Source organism: Rutilus rutilus (assembly GCF_951802725.1).
Source record: "Rutilus rutilus genome assembly, chromosome: 21".
Classification (NCBI taxonomy): Eukaryota; Metazoa; Chordata; class Actinopteri; order Cypriniformes; family Leuciscidae; genus Rutilus; species Rutilus rutilus.
In genome coordinates this window covers 34,225,828-34,231,827 of record NC_140226.1, presented here as the reverse complement: position 1 = coordinate 34,231,827, position 6,000 = coordinate 34,225,828, and positions in this window count along the sequence as shown.

Here is a 6,000-nt window from a genome sequence, read left to right as displayed (position 1 = left end):
TAATTGAAGAGCACTATACAGACATACCTGACTCTCTCCAGTCACAGGCTGTTCTGAGAGAGCAGGCGCGACCGGTCCATTATCAATGACGTCACTCACAGAACAAACTCAAAATGTTAATTATAAATAAAAATACACATTTTCCTTGTTGCAGAGCAAAATAAAAATTGCATTGAGAATGTTTAAAGTAATTGTTTTGACTAATATAACCGATTTAATTATTGAACAAATAAAAGTTTGCTGGAACAGTTACCATGAAAAACTCCATTCACTACATGTGCACACATGACTAAATGTTGTGGAGGTTGAACTAACTGTTGTGCAAATGTAAATAGTGATGTGAGAAATGCACCAAAGCGACTGAGAAAAACTGTATTTACAGTTGTGCACAGCTCTACCCAAAGGGAGTTTATGTTTGTTGTAAATAAAGGTGTATTTTTTCTTTTGCACAATGCTGTGAACAAATTAGAATTGCAAAGAGCATATGCAGTGAAAATGTGAAACATACATATTCAGTGTCTTGTACTCAGTTACCTCACTAAATACAGTAATGTGTAACTTTACTGTATTTTTCAAATGGCTGTGCAAATAGTATATAGTGCTGTCTCGAGCATGTTCAGGCAGTGTCACCAAGATCTGACTTTTTTGCATTGGAAAACATTTACAGAGTAAACTGTCATAATGAAAACGTGACAAAGCCATTTGACTATCTTGTTCATCAATAATGGTGTCAGGACTTTTCATCTTGATGACACTGACACTTTCATTGACATCAATACTTGCTTTTGAGGAATGAGCTCTCCATTTTGAGCGAGTGACACGCTTTTGCAGGTTATCAACTAGGTTTTGCAGTTTGTACTAATTGTTTTGAGAACTGCATTAACTGTTGTGCAAATGTAAATAGTGATGTGAGAAATGCACCAAAGCGACTGAGAAAAACTGTAATGCAGTTATTAATGTAGTTATTAGAGAGAGAGAGAGAGAGAGAGAGAGAGATAGAATGACCTGAGCCTGTGTGTCTCTCAACAGTGACACACAGGCTCGACTGCAGCGTCTCTAGTGAGAAATATCATATTTACTATTTACTGATAAACTATTTTACTGATAAAATCATCAGAGCGGCGCTGACAACACATTTCTGAGCAAGTGTGTATGTATGTGTGTGTTTGAGCGGGAGAAAGCAAGTGCTTTCTGTACATAATAAAACATAATTTTGTGACAAAATAATTAGTTTTTTTTTCCCCCTATTGTTTACTATATTTATTTGCTTGGTCAGTGTCATTGTGTGTTTTGTTTTTTTTCACTGTTGTCGGCTGTAAAGTCCTTTGAAATCACTGAAATCATGTGGCGAAGTGATATAGAGCTGTAATGCGGTCGAGACCTGCTGGAACATCTCGGTTACGTATGTAACCCTAATCGGACGTACTGACTGATTGGGATCACGCTTAGGGAGCCTGTCATTCGATTATTGTTCAAATGAGCCAATGCATATTGGCGTGCGTGAATTGCATCACACGCTCCGCCCCGCAGCGAGGGTATAAATACAGAAGTGGATGCACGCATCAGGAGCCGAGCGGAGCCCGGAGTCAGCGGTGGTCCAGCAATAGTGGCGACGGGACTACATACATACGTTCCCTTTCAGTTCAGTCACGTTCAATGTAGTCGGACGTACCAACTGATTGGGATCCCCATTAAAACGGCACTAGAGCTGCCACCTTCCAGTGCCTAGACAAGGAAGCCAACCTATGTGGAGGAAGCCAACCTATGTGGAGGAAGCCAACCTATGTGGAGGAAGCCAACCTATGTGGAGGAAGCCAACCTATGTTGAGAACGCCAACCTATGTTGAGAACGCCAACCTATGTGGAGGAAGCCAACCTATGTTGAGAACGCCAACCTATGTTGAGAACGCCAACCTATGTGGAGGAAGCCAACCTATGTGGCTGCGTCTGCCATATGCCCCGGGAGCCTCTGAAAAGTTTCAGTGGGACCCTTTCTCACTTCTGTCTAGCACCGACCGGACACGTTCCTCTTGAGGTACGTGTTAGACCGAGTCCATCTCCAAACCGGAAAAGAGATTCTCAGTCCGTGGACGAGTTTACTCTTCCCCAGTTGACCTGAAGAACTGGCTATGTAGCACTCGAAGGGAGAGACTTGTACTGACTGAGACTTCGACCCTTTGAACACAAGAACGCAGGCATGACGGGGGTAGAGATCTGAAGTACACGTCCTTCAGGTCGAATGCTGCAGAACAATCTCGGGGACGGAGCATCGGGAAAAGCATTTCCGTGTTTGCAACTTGAACGGAAGTTTTGAAAAGGGCCCGATTCAAGAAACACAGGTCCAAGATTGGTCGTAACTCACCACGGAGGAACCAGCTGGATCGGTTAGGAGCACTTTCTAGTGCTTCAACAAACCGGCCCAGGGGGACCAAGGGTACCACAGATGTACTCGGGGTGAGGCAGCGAGGTAGAGGACAGGGACCCGGCTCAGAAGTTCCGAAGGCGGGCCGAAGCGGGGTCTGAGTGTGTGGTGCAACACTTACCTGTCTCTACATAACGGCAGAGAGTGTGTGAGAAGGCGTGACCGGGTCCTCGAACCGCACCCAACTTCCGGCTGGCACAAGAGGTGGCTGAGGGGTGCAAGGCTTTACTGGGTCGCACACCGCCAGTCTGGACCCACAAACTCTTCCTTTGAAAACGTAGGACTACGTCGAACATGACCGAACTGAAAGGGAACTACTTTAGCCTTGTGTTTCACTAAAAATAAGAACCTTAGAACGTTAATCAACCAATCAGATTCAAGCATTCAACAGCCCTGTAGTATAATATTTATTCTCACAAACATTACGCTGTACTAAAGACATATGGGGCCCTATTTTAACGATCTGAAACGCAAGTGTCAAAGCGCAAAGCGCAAGTAACTTTGTGGGCGGGTCTCGGCGCTGTTGCTATTTTCCCGGCGGGATAAATGACTCTTGCGCCGGGCGCAAATCTAAAAGGGGTTGGTCTGAAGTAGCTTCATTATTCATAGGTGTGGTTTGGGCGTAACGTGAAATAAACCAATCAGAGCATCATCTCACATTCCCTTTAAGAGCAGACGCACTTTTTCCTTGGCGTATTGCTATTATAATGGCGGATTTGCCAGGCGCGCGTCAAGAGCGGTTCACAGCCGAGGAGACCGACGCTCTCGTCACGGCCGTAAAAGAGAGAGAAGTGACATTGGGGATGGAGAAACACACCCAAATTAGCTTCGGCTAAACAGGCATATAATAATGTGGGTAAATGTGTAAGCTAGATGTATGCTTTTATAATAAATTATTATATTTATAATAAATTATCTATCTATCTATCTATCTATCTATCTATCTATCTATCTATCTATCTATCTATCTATCTATCTATCTATCTATCTATCTATCTATCTATCTATCTATCCCCTCAATATGATTTGCAAAAATGAAAACTGCTGCTTCTGTGTAGATTAGAGAATCACAGTGTATGAGCGTTTGTGCACTCTATACATTATGGTCAAGCATGCGCCCTTAAAATAGCATAATGAACAACGCGCAACGCACCACTGACTTTAGACTAGGTTTTTTCTGGCCAGTGGCGCAATTGTTTTATGGAACAGTAAAATAGCACCAGGGAACGTTTGCGCCAAAACACGCCTCCTTTTTTGCGCTGAACCGCCCAGAGAGCGCAAGTTCATTCCCTAGTTTAGCGACGTGCTTCTGTGGAGGGAAAAGCGCGCTTTGCGCGGGTGCAAAATAGGAATGAAACATGCGTCGGTGTACAAAGTCAATTGCGCTGGGTGCAAGATAGGGCCCATGCTGTTATTAGTCCATTTGAAAATGTTGAAAGATTTTTGGCTCAAACATCTTTGAGATATTAGCAATCATTATCCAGTGAAGAGTTTTATAATATTCTAACCTAATCAGGCCTAAAAACAACAAGATAAATGTCCATTTTGAAGGGGAGAATCATTTAAAATGATGTTTTTCTACATAAAACTACGACTGCACTCAGTGGAAATAGTTACCACATATCTGTTGATTGTTGCTAAAATACTGTTATTGTGGGAGAATTGAATTGTGCTGAACATTAGTTATGTTAGATTTATTAATGTTATAATCATCCTGCTGTCTTGTATGTTTGAACATGAGCATATCAGAGACACAAACTATACTGAACCTCTTATAGAGAACAAATTTGCATCTTCAGGATGAAACTAAAGTCCACACGTCAGATATTTGCATGCTTATTAGAGAAGGTAAATCATACACAGATATAGATACATATTTGGTTGATTAAAATGCACAAAATACCCGCATATGCTTTAGTTCTATAGCACTTTATAAAGATTGTTTTAAACAACGGCAAAAAACTGTCCCTTTAAGTCCCTTTTTTCTTTATATAAAGTATTTTGTTTTACAGCGGCTTTACAGTAATAATGATGCAAATGGAATTAAATTATGCTGTAAAGCAGCTTGTGGAAGACATTTTTTCTTTAAGATGTGTGTGACCATCATATGACAGTAAAAGAGCACACACAAACGTTATTCTAATAGGGAATTGTATTGGAATGGTAAAGAGTTGGTACGTGTCAGGAGGGCCTCGATCCACTCAAGGAATATGATGAAGTGATGAGTGTAAGAATGTTCCACGTATGGTTGAAAATACCATCATTGGCCTAGAAAGATAACATTCTGGGAGTCCAGACTATAAAGGAGAAAGGATGTGTGGACTGTACGACTGCTGACCTTTTCTTGCAAGAAAATAAACCTCATCAAAGACTATTGGAAATTTTGTTTGCCACCACAGGCTCTAAAAAGACAGTAGAGCCAGAAAGATTATTCATCATGATGAACTTTCAGTGGCTCTCATGTAAAAACATCACACTAGTCAAACTGATAAATATCTGAATGTCACTCACTGCGTGACAGAAATAACAAAACAAGTATCATTTTCTGTGGAAAACGCACTTAACAAAGAACACATTGTTTCCTTCTTTCAAAGAATTCATTTGAATCTTATGATACATGATGTCAAGATTGCTATTATTATTAAATATATTATTTATTTGTATTTAGTATAAGTATTTATTTAGTTTTAGGCTATATAGTATATACATACACTACCGGTCAAAAGTTTTAGATCGGTAAGATTTTAATGTTTTTAAAAGAAGTCTCTTCTGCTCACCAAGGCTGCATTTATTTGATCAAAAAGTCGTATTGTGAAATATTATTACAATTTAAAACAGCTGTTTTCTATGTGAATATATAGTAAAGTGTAATTTATTCCTGTGATCAAAGCTGAATGTTCAGCATCATTACTCCAGTCTTCAGTGTCACATGATCCTTCAGAAATCACTCTAATATGATGATTTGATGCTCAAGAAACATTTATGATTATTATCCATGTTGAAAACCGTTTTTTACATTTTTATTTCATGATGCTATGATGAATAGAAAGTTCAAAAGAACAGCATTATCTGAAATGGAAAGCTTTTGTAACATTAAACACTACCCTTTTTAATTTATTTTTTTGGGGGGGGGGTGAAATAAAATAAATCAATACTTTTATTCATCAAGGATGAGTTAAACTGATCAAAAGTTACAGTGAAGACATTTATAATGTTAGAAAATATTCTATTTTAAATAAATGCTGGTCTTTTGAACTTTCTATTCATCAAAGAATGTTGAAAAAAAAAATTGTACACAACTGTTTTCAACATTGAAAATAATAATGAATGTTTTTTGAGCATAAAATCATCATATTAAAATGATTTGTGAAGGATCATGTGACACTGAAGACTGGAGTAATGATGCTGAAAATTCAGCTTTCATCTGAGGAATAAATTACAGAACATTTTTTAATTTGTCATTTTAAATTGTCATAATATTTCACAATATTAGCCTACTGTTTTTTGTTTTGTTTTTTGTTTTTACTGTTTTTTTATCAAATAAATGCAGCCTTGGTGAGCAGAAGAGACTTCTTTTA